The following is a 15,638-nucleotide window of genomic DNA, read 5'->3' as shown; positions in this document are numbered from 1 at the left end:
AACGTTGTCGGCTCAGTATAGGTGTTAGCGAGGGCCCCTGTAAACATCAGCAACCCCCTACTGGCTGTCCCTCGACAGTAGTTAGTGACTTAGTGACCCGTGCAACCCCCCGCACACCGGCATCAGCCCCTGTAGCAGCGCATGGTTGATCCAAAGTGTCACCTCGCTAAATACGGGCGTGCACATATATACACAGAGGAGGAGAAGAGGGAGGCATTGAGTGAGGAAAAGAGGAAAAGGAGATTGGATGAAGAGCTAATAGCAGCTGTGTCACACCGTCAGCATTAGTGTAATGTGGTGCCAAAACAAGGCCTCACTGAGCACTTGAGCTGTATGTTAATGTGCAATAGTACAGTAGCACTATTGTGGCTTGGGAATGTGATTTCCTATACAATAACATTGTGCTTTATGTGATGGTTAGCATGTGGCCAATCATCCAAGGATGTAAATAATGATAATCGCACCTTTTACTTGCAGAATACAGTTTGCTCACTTTTAAAGGCTCTTACTGAGGTGAAATAATTGCAAATATATAGTAGCCTTGATTGGCCCTTTCTTTTTTAATGTTGCGTTACTCATGAGCAAATATTACATACCTTTTGAAATTTTGCTTACAACTTGTTTGTATTTTTTTAGCATCTTCTGGTAAGTTATTCTGAGAAAAATCCAACCTCAAAATCTGATTCCTTCTGTTCACTACCACCACCTGGAGCCTTATTCCCAAAGTTAACCCAAACTAGCAGTTGGTCTAAGTGGAAATATCATAAAAAATTGAGTTAGATACTTAAATGTATTGAATTCCAATATCACAGTCTAGGTAAGATATGGATAATTCCTCAGGACTCTTGAAAGCACAGAGGAAAATGGCTGCATTTCTAAGAGATGATATTGTGGATGATATCTGTTCACATTTCTCTGTGTAGTAACACTTTTATGCCATTAATGTGATTTCACAGCCTTAATTTCATTCTCTCTGGTCATGAAGAGCCAACAAAACTGCATTAATTCATATATTGCTAATGCTACTTATGGCCAGATTAACTTGTTGGCGAGACCTGAGGCACAAAATGTTGTTGGACCCCCTCTCCTCCCACTCTTTGCACTTTGTGAATGTGCCCTCTCACCTACAAATTCCCATCAAGTACAGTGCGCACAGAGATCCAGACACCAACCTCATATGCTGGTATAAACTTTATCCAGGAATATGCACCATGTGACCCCAATATAAACTAAACTCATTGAGGCCATAAAACTAAGGCCCAATACAAGATGGGACCACAAGATTATGTAATAATGCAGGGCCCACCTTTATTGATATTGTAGTTTAGTGGTACATATTCCAAGAAAATCTGTGATTGATTAAATTACGTACATTACTGTTGACACAGAGTGAACTTGGGCCTTTATGGAACCCAACTGGGGCAATTGCCTTCTTTGCCCAGTTGGTAATCCAGCATTGCTGCTACTACTAAAAAAATACTTCTACTACAGGAAAGTCATGTTTAGTGAATCCACACAAATAAAAAGCTTCATGTGTCAGTTTCCAAGGACAGCACAAACATTGCATATTTTATCTAAATTCTTTGGGTGCTATGTACTGTATTTTATAAAGAGAAAATAATTTTTTTTGACAGTATTAGAAAACCACACTGGCATAACATTTGTGAGAATGTGGTGTTGGGACTGCGAGCACTCCACCATTGAATTCATTCATTTTTGGGACTTTAACTGAACCTTGATTAGGAGACCGCAAGCTCTCTTTTGTATTGTAAAGAAAGGAGAACCATTGAACTCCAGCTACCATTGGTCAGTCTGACCTGTGACCCGTGATGTCACCAGGTCAAGAAAAGGGGTCAGCGGCCACTGTTCTCTCTTTTTCTCCGCTGTTCTCTCCTTGATTGCACCTTGGGGGAGGTTACGCAGACCCCAAGATGAAGAGGATTACGGCCGCAAGAGGAGGTAATACACACAGGTGCGTAAATCTCACCTGAAGTGAAGGTCAGAAAGAGCTAAGCTGTGTGTTTAGAAATTATTTTAACCCGTTAAGGCTGTGAGGAAAGGGGAGGACATCTCTGGAGAGGCTAACGCTGGCTTTCATGCTTTCATTTGATGCCAAAATTCCACTTTGAAGCCATTTTACATCTAGCTACTGAAGAAAGGATTCATTTGAGGATGCAGAAAGGAACAAGTTAAGGCAACTCATGGGCCTGTGATGATCACTTTTTTCATTCTCTTTCATTGTACATACAGTTTGTGTGTGCATATGAACACAGGCTATGCCAGTCATCCTTCATGAAATCTTCAGTTTTACATACAGATTTCCAAATCATCCTCATCTTCTTTTGTTCTCTTGCAAGAGGAGCTCACACACCTCTCGTTCAGTTCTGCACCAGTAGCTCAGACAGCCATTGTACAAAGGGTAGCAGGTCTACACAAGGACCCAGAAGCTTCATTAAACTCCCAGTCTCATCACAGTACACCCAGCCAGAAAGCAGCCGCTGTGTTGTTCTGCATTGCAGTGCTTGCCAACTGTCCACATGTCCTGGGCAGGGCTGAAGTGGGCGCGGCCTGCAGAGAGATGCTTAACTGCCTCAGCAGGAGCATCAGGAGCGCAATTCTGTTAGCTGTCCCCACGCATATGGCCCTGTTTTTCATTTTTGGGTGTAAACAGTGGAAAGGAGAGGAGAGAGAAGGAAGTAGAACTGAGGAATGGCTGAGGAGAAAGTGATAGAAAGACAGAGGCAAGACAGAAGGATAGGGTGAAAGAGAGAGATGGCCAAGAACAAGAAAGACTGCGAGAAAAGAGAGACAGAGATGGAAAACCAGAGTGGCAAGAAATGAGTAATTGAGGGAGTTAGAGAGAAAAGGGTTGAGAGGGTGTGAAATGCAAGAAGAGAGTTTAATTTGTTTTCGGCAGTGTCGTGCCGTCACAGAAATGTGTTTACCAGCCCCTACTTTGCCATTAGTGACACTCGGGCGCTCCTGTAGAAGAAACCAAATAGGTTCATAACTGCCTCATGTATCCTCCAAATGTCCTCATAGCTCTCCGTCTGTTGGACTGTGTCCATCCGTATGTCTCCTCTCCTCACTTCATCCATCCCCCTCTCTATGTTGCTCTGTCTCCCATCCCTTTTTTGTTTTTTCTTTTGTTCTTGTCTGTTCCCTCCTTGTGCTCTGTCTTTCTCCAAGTTTGAACCGCTGCCTGTTGTCGTGACAGAAGGCTGACCCAGAAGTGCCACGGAGCAGTGAGGGGTGGAGGGGTGGACAGCATGCAAATGAGAGCGAGCAGGACAGATACAGACACTGTGTCCCATCTTAGAGACAGCCTCCTTTGACAGATGTGAACTACCAAATTGTAGCCTCCCAAGATAAGGTGGTCTACAGAGGATTCATCATAGCACAATAAGTTTCTACCCTCACAGAAACCAAAACTAGTCCATGTCAACTTGTAAAATAGAAAATTCGAAAGGCCATAGAGATAGTGAGATTAAGAGTCTATGCTAGCAGTTTTGTGAGGTTGTACACCATCTTAGTTTAGCATGTTAGCATGCTAACATTTGCTAATTAGCACTAAACAGAAAGTCTGAGGCTAATGGGAATATCATTAGTTTTGCAGGTGTTCAGTCATAAACTAAATTATTACAATTCATCCTAAGAGGGACATGAATGTCTGTACCAAATTTCATGGCAATCCATTCAATAATTGTTGAGATATTTCAGTGTGGACCAAGGCAGTTGACCCACTGACCGACAGACCAACATACTAACAATGCCATCCATGGCTGCTAGCATTGCTAAAAGCTTGAGATAAACTAGTTTGTCCATCAGCAAATGGGCAAACACGCAAACAATGCACCAAGATAATGCTACAGTATTTATCTATATATCCAACTTTTATTTTATCATTATCAAATGTAAGTAAATTATTGTAAAAGTCTACATATAGTGATTAAAAGCATGTCCAGGCTGCAAACATAAGTGTTTATACTTGGATTCCATTATGTGCATCTTTCAGTTTACAGGTGACACGTGACCACCTGAATTTATGTTTTGGCAAGTGATTAAATGGTCACTTCTTTTCTCACTTTACTAAACATCTTTCTTGATGTTTCAACCCTGTCCACAGAACCTAGTGGTGAAAAATACTGTTTTAGCCCGAACAACATACATTCATTTTATCACTGTTTTCACAACACCTTTTTTGTCGTATTTTTTCATTAAATACTGAGGCATTACAGCTTTGTCTATCCTCTGACACTGCCAGTCTGACTTCACAGCACTTTTGTCTTTCAACCTGGCTGCTTTTATCTTCTTTGCCTGCAAAATAGCCAGTGTATCCATCTTGCTACCATCCTCTGCTTGCCCTGTATTATGCCCTTTAGCAGCCTGCAAGGGCCGCTCTGTGTCTCTGCCAGGATATCGGCTTGCTTTCTCTTACCCAAACCCAGCTCTTATAAACTGCTTTCACTACCAGAAGCCTCTCCATCTTCACTTCCTCAAGGCTGGAACTGACATTATGTGAGGAGCTTACAGTAAATCCAAAATAGGACATACTGTACACCAAAAACGACACAAAAATGACTTGTGCAAAACGACAAAGAAGATGAGAACAGATGACTGACAAAAGAAATCTTCAATATAGTGGTGATAATGAATGATGAAGTTCAACATTAACAGTTGTTTTCCTGCTTGCTTGCATGATTTTCAGGATAACAGTCCTGAGTTCTCCACCACTGCAATGAACCATCCTGTCAAAAGCAGCTTGGAGGTGAAAGGTGTGACGATGCTGACTCTCGCTATGGCGGCTGCTAAATGCTTTAAAGGTGTTAACTTCCTCTCATATTCTGGTGTCAGACCTGTCACACAGCGGCGCTCAAAGAGCGAGACGAAAAATACCCTTTGTTAATATTTTAACACCTCAAACAGTTGGAGATCAGGCAGAGTGACAGATACAGGTGAGGCAGATTGAATCCAAGGGTCAACACATGGAAGAGAGTTGTTTTCGAGTCAACATTTGGAATCACTGTGCTGACTTAAAGGTGTTGACTTAAGGGACGGGGAAAAAATAGAGGGAGAGAGAAAAAGACAAAGAAGGGTGTGAAATATGGTGGTAAAACATCAAAGGAAAAAAAATCTGTTCTGTGGGTGTATGTCGCCATCTGTATGCATGTGAGTTTGTCTGCGCAAGTCCATGAAGTTATGTGCTTGTGCATGCACTTCTGTGTGTATGTGTGTTGTGTGTGTGCCTTGGGAGCAGCTTGTGAATGGGAGGATTTAGGAGGGAAAAGTTGGAGCAGAAAGCTGCTGGAGGTAATCTTGTGGCCTACAGCTGATAACAGCTTTCCACCTGGAGCCTCTTAACAAACGCCTGGACCACCATCAATCAACCAAATGTCCTTCACAGAGAGAGAGAGAGAGAGAGAGAGAGAGAGAGAGAGAGAGAGAGAGAGAGAGAGAGAGATATGTTGAATTTTAGAGAAGAGTAAGGATGTAATGTAATGTTGAAACCATGTAACATTACTGTATGTACCTGTATAATGATCAACAAACATGCAATATTTTAAGATTTTCACACAAAGGGGCACACCAATGATTTTACATGGCAAAGTCAAATGACTAATTACAGGAGGTACTACACAACCTGTGAAAACAGCTGTATATGTCTTCTGTGGTCCTCAAGGGAGCTTTATCAAGTCAGAGAAAACTACTTTAGTGACATCTATTGAGCATCTCAGCTTGGGCTTGAAAATTACAAATCTTTGACACAAAGCCTGTGTTACAAATTGGCTGTGTGGAGAAAAAAAAGGGATTATCTTGGCCTGTGCTGAATTTGACCAATTCTTTTTAAAATCTGCAGCTCATAAAGGCATGACTATGCTTGAAATGAAGTGCTTGCTGGATCATTGAACAGTGCCTGAAACCCCCCTCCCACCAAACCTTTCTGATGTCATGAGCTGGGGGCCGTGTATCTGACAATCACACCAACTTTATGCAGCAATTGGCAAGGTGTGAAAGTAGGCAGGGTTTGGATTTCTCTCTTTACCACTCTTTTTCATTCTTCACACAACTACTTCTGTTGCTTTTTGTGTGTCCAAAAAGTGTACAATCATGAATGCCTTTGAGGAGAGACTGTCCAAAAGTGTACGCTCTCTATGACGGACCCCACGTTTGAGTGGATTGCTATAAAAACTTTTGCCCTAAGACGTTATCGGGAGACTCTTTATACAAATTAGTTCATTTTAAAGGGTAATTCTGGTATTTTTAAACCTGGGCCCTATTTTTACATATTTTTATGGCCAGCAACTGTGAAATGGGCTGCAATGGCTGCAACGTAATCCTTGTGGGTAATTGCGCCTGTTAAAAGTACATCCACTAAAAGTGCTTGTGTTTGCCACTGACAGGCTCAGATTGTTCTTCTAAGTGTCTGACAACATTATGAAAAGGATCTCTACAGAGACAGACCTTTTTGTTAAAGAGAAAGATCCTGTTTGTATAAAAAGTCTTGCACAAGGAGAAGTCTAGCTCTGAAATCTCGCAAGAGGTGAGTTGTTGCAGGTAGACGACGGTGAAAACGTGAGTCATTTTACTCTTTTAAGCATACAATGGCCTTAAAAAGCAACAGAACATCAGCTGTTGCTGGCCATCAGTGGTTTAACTTCACATCTTGCTGCAGTGATATACAGGTGTACTCCAGGGTGTGTCAGTACACTGTAACATCACTGGGTGTAGTCAGAAATGAAAAACAAAGATGGCAATAAAATACTGCTTTACAGTCTTGTATTAAGTTACTATTTAAGTCCCCCGACTTTGAAGGACTTCGAATGATGGAGCTCTCTTTTAACTCTGCCTGGTCTGATGCAACACTGGAAATGCATGTAGAAAAATCTTAACCTTTACCCCCAGAGTTGATTTGGATGCATGTGATAGCACATTAAATGGCCTAATCTTGTGTGCGTGTTAGTTTGCGTGCACGTGTGTGTATGTGTGCACATCTGTCCATCTGTCTGGTCCTGGCCTAATGGGCATTCAGCCCTTGCATTGCTGACAGAAAATCAATGACCCACTCGGTAGACCCAATACTGCTACCTCTGTGCATAGAGAGAGAGAGAGAGCGAAGGCTGCTGGATGGTTGACCCACTGTAAACACTATGGATTCATGTCCATGGCTTATGACAGAGTTGTCACATATCTCCTTTCACTGATTCTTGAATTCCATTGTGAGCTCTAATCTTCCCGGGTTCCCATGTTCGCACACAACCTTGTGGACTCAGACACAACACAAAGATTAGTACACCAGATGCGCAATGCCATTTGTATTTCTGAAAAGCATTAGGCCAGAGACTTTCAGTGTAACGTTCCACAATGGGGTCAGGTTAACCAGATTACTCACAACTTTAGAGAGTCATTAGAGGAGGCTGTTAGAGAACAGAACAGACCGACAAAAAAGAGGAAAATAGAAAGAGGAGATCAACAGAATTAAACAGCACAAGTGCAGATTGTGTACGGTCTCATGGTGCATTCTGGCAGTCAAATGTGGTTCTTTCTGAATATGAGACAAGGAACGTGGGAGCTGTGTGAAAATCTGCAGTGAAGGTGTGAGGACTCAAAGTTAAATTTGAATTTTAAGATAAGAAAAAATTAATGATCCCTGTAGGGGAATTAGTTTGGTGCAGCAGCAGAAGTAATATGATTCAACTGCAAAAACCGCTATATAGAACATATTAAATAAGCAATAATATAGCAGAGAAAATAGAAAATGAAAAGCTATGAAAAATATCATAGCAGTATAGAACATGAGTCGACTGATCTTTTGTTATTGCATTTACTTATAATCTTCATATACACAACTAGGGATTTTAAATCTGAAATAGATTATGGCATCAGAAATATGTGCTTTGTACAACATGTATTATGTGAAATATAATGTAATTACGGAGGTTCTGAGCTTACTCTTCACCTTGGAAACGGCAGTTGAGAAAACAGTCACCACAACGTCCATTTAGTAGCTGTTCTGGAGCTTTCCATCATATCCGATGACGAATTTTGATCTACAATTTCATGATAACTGAGGAAATTCCATCTGCTGATGAAGCTCATGTGGTATGATGGGAAGCCCCAGAACAGCTACTAAATGGGCCTTGTGGTGAAATTGTTTTCTCCCAAAAAAAACCAAAAACCTTGGAAAGAGCAGTAAGTCAAGGTCAACTTACTACCTTTGCCTTTAGAAAACTCCATCTGCTACATCACTGTGTGTTAATTAGTGATCTTTAGAGGTGCTGGTAGGTGGATTTTGTTACCTTTGGATACAGTGAGGCTAGCTGTTTCCCCCTGTTTTCAGTTGATATGCTAAGCTCAGCTAACAGGTGGCTGGCTCTGGCTACATATTTACTGTACAGACATGAGAGTGGTATCAATCTTATCATCTAACTCCGCAAGAAAGAAAATAAGCAGTATAAAAGCATTTCCCATTTACTTTTGCAATGGTGATTTGTAATGGTTTTGGAAGGCACTGGCAAATGATGTCCTTCTGATTGAGGCGTCAGATCAGAAAACGCTTATCAGAACCAACAGGATCAGGATGAACTGAGTTTGCTTCTTGATTAATGGAAAAAAAATGGAATAGAAGAAGAGAAGTGAACTAAACTGAATTGAGCCTAATAAAATGGAACAGGCTGCGGTGGATAGAGGCAGGAGAACGGAACCAAAAGAGAGGCAACAGAACAGAATGTTGTTGAACAAAATGGAACAGAACAGATCGGAACACAGTGGAACGGATTAAAACAGAACAGATTGGAACAGAACACAATGTGGCTGAATTAATATAAAAGTAAACACAGCACAACTCAAGAACCTACAACCCAGCAGGGCAGGGCAGAAGCGAATCGAATCAGGCAGTGCTCAGGAGGTCAGCAGACTCCCTCTGCAAGCTCTGCCTCTCACTGCTGTGTGGATTTCCCTGCGAAATGCTGGATCACATGGTAATCTCAGTTTAATACACAAATCCCCAACCCCAATCCAATCAAACCTAATACCCCCGCTGGGCCAGGCAGGCCAGGGCCCACCTACTCTCCATCATCTCATCGAATACATCGCTCCAGGTTTCTAAGAGTTGGAATATCCTTGTCAACTGGTGTAACTTTGTGAAAGGATTTAGGTGTTTGGTACTAGAGAGTGTAGTGTAAAAGTCAAAAAGCTTCAGTGGAAATGACTCACTTATAAAAATAACCACTTTTTATTGAGGGGTTTGGATGAAATGGGTGAACATTCAATACTACAACACTGATATCAAAAGACAAATGTAGATCCTGAATTTATTCATGTAAATGTACACACACAGTCTTAGTAGAAGAAATACAGAGAGAGAGAGAGAGAGAGAGATGGTGTGTGTATGTGTGTGTATGTGGGTGTAAGTGTGGATCTATGTGCGTGTAATGCCCAGCCGGCGGTGTTTAATGCTGTCCCAGAGGGTTTTAATCCAGATTATCAGGAGTATAAAGTCACTGAGTCTTCCTCTCAGCTCAGCCTAGCCTACCGCTTAGTGCACACACACACACACACACACACACACACACACACACACACACACACATGCTCTGTCTTTCCCTCTTTCAATCCTTTTTCCACACATGGACTCACGAAGGGAGTTCCTGTTTTTGATTACCCTCTAGGGGGTGCTGTGTATCCAGACAGGAAGCGCAGTCCGGTCAAAGCAGACAGTCGACTCATGGATGCAGCTCACCCTGCTGCGTAAAGACCTCAGATCAACTGCACTCAGCTTGACCTATTTCAACATATTCACAATGTTATTGTTGCCTCATTTAACACTGATATGATGCCTTCACCTCAGAGATCCTCCTTTGTTTTACACACTATGAGCATTTGATCCTATGATATAGCAATCAGTGCAGACAGCTATATCTGTACTGTTCGTGAATCAACAGCCGTTTTGGACAAAACCACGTGGCTGGGTTTCCATCCACCTTTGAGACAGCTGCTCCATCATTAACATATGATGGTGTGATCTGCATACCGCCCAGTTGGTCTGGATTAATTTCAGTATGTTTAATCTGATGGCGGAGATTGATGCTTGCGGCAGGGTAGACTGGTCTGTATACTTTTCCTCATATTGGCTTGCTCACTCACACATCCCAGTGACAGGCAGTCTGACTGGATCACAACCAGTCATTTTCCACTCAAATAGACAACAAATGAAATGTCTCTGCTACATACATGCTGCTGTGGTCAGAATCCAGGAGGCGCTACGGCCTTTCCCCTGTTTTCCTTTATATTTATATCTATACTATCTCTTTTATGTCTTTCAGTCTCTGTCCCTCATCTTCTCTTTAAGCTTTAATCTTGCTTTCTCCCCCCTGATCGCACTAGCTCTGGCTTTTTTGTCCCTCTTTTGCATTCTCCCTGCATGCATGTTTCCTGGTGCTCTGTAAATGGAAGATTAACCTCTGGAGATGATAAGCTTCCTTAATGTGCTCTGTTCCTCTTGCTCCTGTTCTCTTTTCAGTAAACCACTGCATTACAATATTATTTAATGGGAGCATCTAATTGGAATCAGCTGGAAAGCAGAGAAACTGGGTGGCCGAATGTTTCCACCCACCTCAGTGAATTTGTTGAAGGCTTAAACAAAGCTGTACCAGCTGATTTCTTGTATGGTTTACTGGCATACAAGCTTCACTGTGGTTTCCACTGACACCAGGATGAGTAAATACCATGTCTGCTGTTCCTTTAAACAATTACAGAGGAAGTGTTTTTAGCAGCTGTGGGCGGCTTCCTCTGGTTCTTTTCTGTGTGAATGTTGCATCACGAAGAATACTTAAATCAGAGCGTAATTAAGCCTTCATTTGTTACTGTATTTTTTATGTACAGTTTTGATCAACTGAAAGGCAGGATGGTGATTCACAAACATGCAGAGGATACTTGTAACTACGGTGTTGCTGATCAGTATTTCACAAATTCACACAGACACACACAATAATTGTTAGAATTGAACATTGAACTGGTTAAGTTAGGGACAGCTGATTGTCAGCAGATCTTGTGGTTGCAGAGCAGTCCTTCATAGAATGCCTTCTGTGATATTCAGTTAAATTAAACGTACAACAAATCAGGGTCTGGTTACACCCATGACATACAGTACACTGTATGTACTGGTGTCTCTGGAGCTGTGAACACTAACAAACACTGTGATCCTTTGTTAGTAAGTTGTGAAGCCTGGAAGACATCAAAGCCGTTTGTCCATTTCTTTAATACCTGCAAAACTAATGACAGCCTCAACTGTACTTTTGTTTTAAAGGCTAAATAGCAAAGTGTTAGCATGCTAACATGCTAAACTAAGATGCTGAACATGGTATGTTACCTGCTATCAATTAGCATGTTATCATTGTTATTATGAGTACGTTTGCATGCTGACATTAGCATTTAGCTTAAAGCGCTGCTATGCTAAGTACAGCCTCACAGAGCTACTAGCATCGCTGTAGACTCTTGTTTTTCTTCCTTAACGTTATTTTCATTGCCTTTTGTCTTTATCATTAGATAGCTGACACTAGAGAGTGACAGGAAACCAATCAAGGACATCGCAATTAACATCCTAAGCAAGTGGGTACGGCTGTTGTCATTCATTTCTTAACATGAGTCCTTGGGTTTTTGCTGAATCCATACCATATTCTACATGTTTGTGATTTACTTATTAGAACTCAAGGTGTGCATGTGCATACATACTGCTAGTGTATGAATGATATTTTTAGTCGGGGTGTTAATATCAGTTAAATGCTTATAATAGTGTGTCAGGCATTTCTTATCATCTTAATACAAGTGCAGAAGCAAACCTTTGGGTATTAACACACAAACACCCACACACATACACACACACACACACACACACTGCTCTCAGGTTATTACGGGCTGTCATTGTTTAATTCTTGCTCATTAAATGCTCCAGACAATGACAAAGCGCCTCAGTCTCTGACAGCCTCTTTGTTAACCCTCTCCCTCTTATCTTTTTCCACCTCCCATTCTCGCCCCTCTCTACTCTGCTTTGTGTCTATTGTATGACACTCAAGGACGATTTGACGGCGTCCCGAACCACCACTTAAACATCCCTATTCATCTCAAACTAAAACCTGCGCGAGAGAGAGAAATACCAACTTGAACCGTCGAGAGAACAATTTGCAAAAGCCTTGGAATGTTATATACCACTTGCCACTTTCTGGAAATAAGACTCGCACTGATGGAGACAACGCTGATGGCATTGGCAGCGACAGCAGTGATATAACATGTCATAACCTTGCGTCCTTGCGCCAAGCGTTTTAGAACCATCAATCTGTTTGACCTTTATCCAGGACTCAGGCCCATCATGCACTCAGATCCTTTCTCTCAATTTCTTTCACTCTAATCAGACCTGCCCTGACAATGATTGTTACAAAGGATGTTGGAAGTCTACGTGTGTGTGTGTGAGTATGTGAGAGAGAGAGACTGAGGAAGATGGAGAGACAGGGAGAGGCTGCCCTTGAGTGCATTCACGTAAGAACTGGGGCCACCTGAGAGCAACTGAGCACAGAACAGTGAAGATGAGAGAAAATGAAGAGACAAAAGCACTTCCCTGGTGTAATTATGCTTTCATTTCATGGCCAAGTATCCACATGATGTGCCCCGCATGCAGAGACACTCATTAGAGTTATTGCACACCAGAAATGTAACTGGCATCTGCCTGTAGAGAGCATGGGTGTATGTAAAGTGAGGGTAAAATGGCAAAAATATCTTCAGTAAAAGATGTGGATGTTATAACTGAGTGGAGGCATCTTCTTGTTTTAGATGAACTGTGAAGTTTGGCATCCCTGAGCCATTTTGCTTTTGTTTGCATGTCATTCCAAAAAAAAATGACACACAATGAACATACATTTTTGAACAAATAAAGGTATTTAAATGTTTTAATAATGATTTAATCAGTTGTGTGCTTTGCTTTTATGCCAGCAACCTTTTGTTCGAAAAAGAAGCCTTCTTTATTGTCCTTTCAAAGAGTTTATATCTCATTTTCACATTAGAAAAGTCTCCCCTGTGATGCTCATGAAAGGAAAACACCGCAGCAAACAACAGACCTTCTCAAAGCATTACCACAAATACAAACAAAGCTCAAAGCGAATCCGCAGAACTTAGAGTACCTCAGTGCAAAATTCCCCCTGCATCCTATCTGCTAGTAAAGCAGCAGCATCCTGATGCTTGGATCAATGTTGCAACAAATAACTGTAATGTGTCTGACTGTGAGCGCTGTCATGCCCTACCTGATGCACTGTTGAGGAGGAATGGGATGCTAATGTAGTTAAATCTGCACACTCATTACTGCAGCAGGGACTCACTTCATTAATAGCCCCTTGCTAATGTTCCACTCTACTTTTTTTGCTTTTGTGTGTGTGTGTGTGTGTGTGTGTTTGCCAGTGTCTGTCTGTCGTGTCAGCGTGAGACGATGACACGACGACACGATGACACGTGAGATGCAGAGATAGAAAGACAATTTGTGTGTGTTAATAGATATGTGTGTGTTTCTGTTGTACAGCTATATATATGATAGGGTGGAAAAAACAGGCCACTGCTTTTGAAGCAGGGTTCAGTATTAACTGAATGTACAAAACATAAAACTCTTTGAAATACATCTCAGCTGTCTCAGACTTTAAAAATCTTTGTCTAACTCTTCTCCTGCTCTTCATCTACGTCTCCTCCTTTGTGATTAATAGTTTTAATAAGGGAAATCAGTGAGGAAAAATGGCTTTTTTTTCCTAGATTCATCTCATCAATACACTTTATGGAAAGAATAAGGACCACTAATATTTAGTACATGCTGCATCAGTGTATATAAGGAGTTTCTTTTCCTTAGCAAAGCCCCAGAGTGGTTTTACAGCACAAGCAGGAGGTTTACTGTCAGTGACACATCCTGGGTAGCTTCTCTGCCTCACCTTCCTCCCTCAATATACTGCTGCTACCTGCAAACTTCACGCACACACACACACACACACACACACGCACACACACGCACACACAGACACATACCTCTCTCACCAGTTTTCTGGATTCCAGCAATTAATGGGGTGGTAAATGAGATTGTTACTGATGTGTGGTAGCGAGGTGAGCGAAGGTGCGGAGGTGATGGAGGGAGACAGGAGGAAGACAGAGGAGGGGGTGGCATGAAGATGTTGTGATCCAAATTAGAAACTTTTGCATGATTAAAATTTTGGTTAAAGTCCTGAAAATAGACTTGGTGAAGATAAAATACTTGCAGAGAGCAAGTTCTGTATACTTAACAATTTGTTCTGCAATGATGAACAATAAACATTTTTTTACATTGGTTATATAAATCATAAATTATTTGGTGATGAAGACCTGAAATCTACTTTTGTGCTGAATCCACTTTCCCTTAGCTGCTGAATTCTGCTTCAGGTAGTGATTTTCCTAAATGTCCTGAAATGCCCTTTTTATCCTGGAGAACAGGGGTAAACTTGTTGGCTCTACATGTAGCGGTGGAGAGTGATACTTCGTGGTAAGAGCAGGAGCTTGAGTTTCTCCACTGAAGAAAAATTAAGCTTCAAGTCTTTTCAACTCAAAACGCAACATGCATTATGGTCTCATATTCTATTTTCAGTGGAGGAATCATTCTGCTGTAATGGATGTCTTCATGTGTGAGAAATGTACCACAGTAAGTGTTGAAAACAAGCTCTGCAGGACTGACTGTGATGTTTTGGATAGCTGAACATTTTTCTGCTACTGTACCCATGCATGGGAATATCCTCCCACAATGTCATTACTGTATACAATTGAACAGAAAAACACACCAATTAACTAGTGTTTTTTCTTTAAAATGAAAATAAAAAGACTGATTTAGCTTGACAATGATCACACAGTTCTTTGCTACTAATTGCTACTAAGTTCTGCCTTCGCTCCCCCCTGGTGGCACATCCTATTGTCCTTTCACACAGATACATATTATGACCCACATCCTCTGACAGCGAGATTGATCTGAATTGCTGATTGCCTCTGCCTCTCCATTTGTCTCTTCCCCGTCATTGCTGATCCTTGGTGACTGCAGCAGTGGCTCTTAAATGCCACCCTCCGTGGGGGGGGGCAATAAGGAAGGATTGGTCCTCTGTGACGATGTTCCCCCTAGGGGGCCTATTTTTCCTGCAGGTGGATGGTGCATCAGGAGGAAAAGCTATCCATTTATATCACTTAATCCAGGGGACACGCTATTAGAGCGCTAGACGGGGGGAGGAAAACACACGTACGTGTCTGGGCACTTGTATACACACACTCATGCACGTCTACACACAGACAGTAACACACACAGACACACATTCAACACACAAGCACACATATGAAGGCGTGTACCCACACACACATGCATATGCATACAAACATTAGCTCATGTATACATGGATCTGTCACGGACAGCACGGTCTTGTAAGCCTCGTTAATGCATGTGTGTGTGAGTGTGAATTTGTGTGTATGCTAATGCAATATGAACATGTAATTTTCATGTCATTAGTCAAGGTATAGATTGATGCATAATCTGCCATGGCCTCATCCTACAACACACCTTTACCAATTTATTTTATTACATTCGGCGATTTGCTCTTTCATCT

At 41.7% G+C, this 15,638-nt stretch overlaps 1 protein-coding gene and 1 long non-coding RNA gene across 3 annotated transcripts in view; one reads left to right on the top strand and one right to left on the bottom strand.

Annotated features, from left to right (window-relative positions):
- LOC122861989 overlaps window positions 1-15,638 on the bottom strand; it is a 98,674-nt gene that overhangs the window by 13,141 nt on the left and 69,895 nt on the right. The gene's annotated exons all lie outside the window — the stretch shown is intronic.
- LOC122861992 lies at window positions 8,845-12,886 on the top strand. Its single transcript, XR_006374616.1, has 3 exons — window positions 8,845-8,978; window positions 11,545-11,607; window positions 12,072-12,886. It is a non-coding gene; the product is annotated as an uncharacterized LOC122861992 (long non-coding RNA).

The sequence above is a fragment of the Siniperca chuatsi genome, linkage group LG15 (genome assembly GCF_020085105.1).
Source record: "Siniperca chuatsi isolate FFG_IHB_CAS linkage group LG15, ASM2008510v1, whole genome shotgun sequence".
Taxonomy (NCBI): Eukaryota; Metazoa; Chordata; class Actinopteri; order Centrarchiformes; family Sinipercidae; genus Siniperca; species Siniperca chuatsi.
Note: the sequence above shows the minus strand (reverse complement) of the source record. Positions and strands in the feature narration are given on the sequence as shown.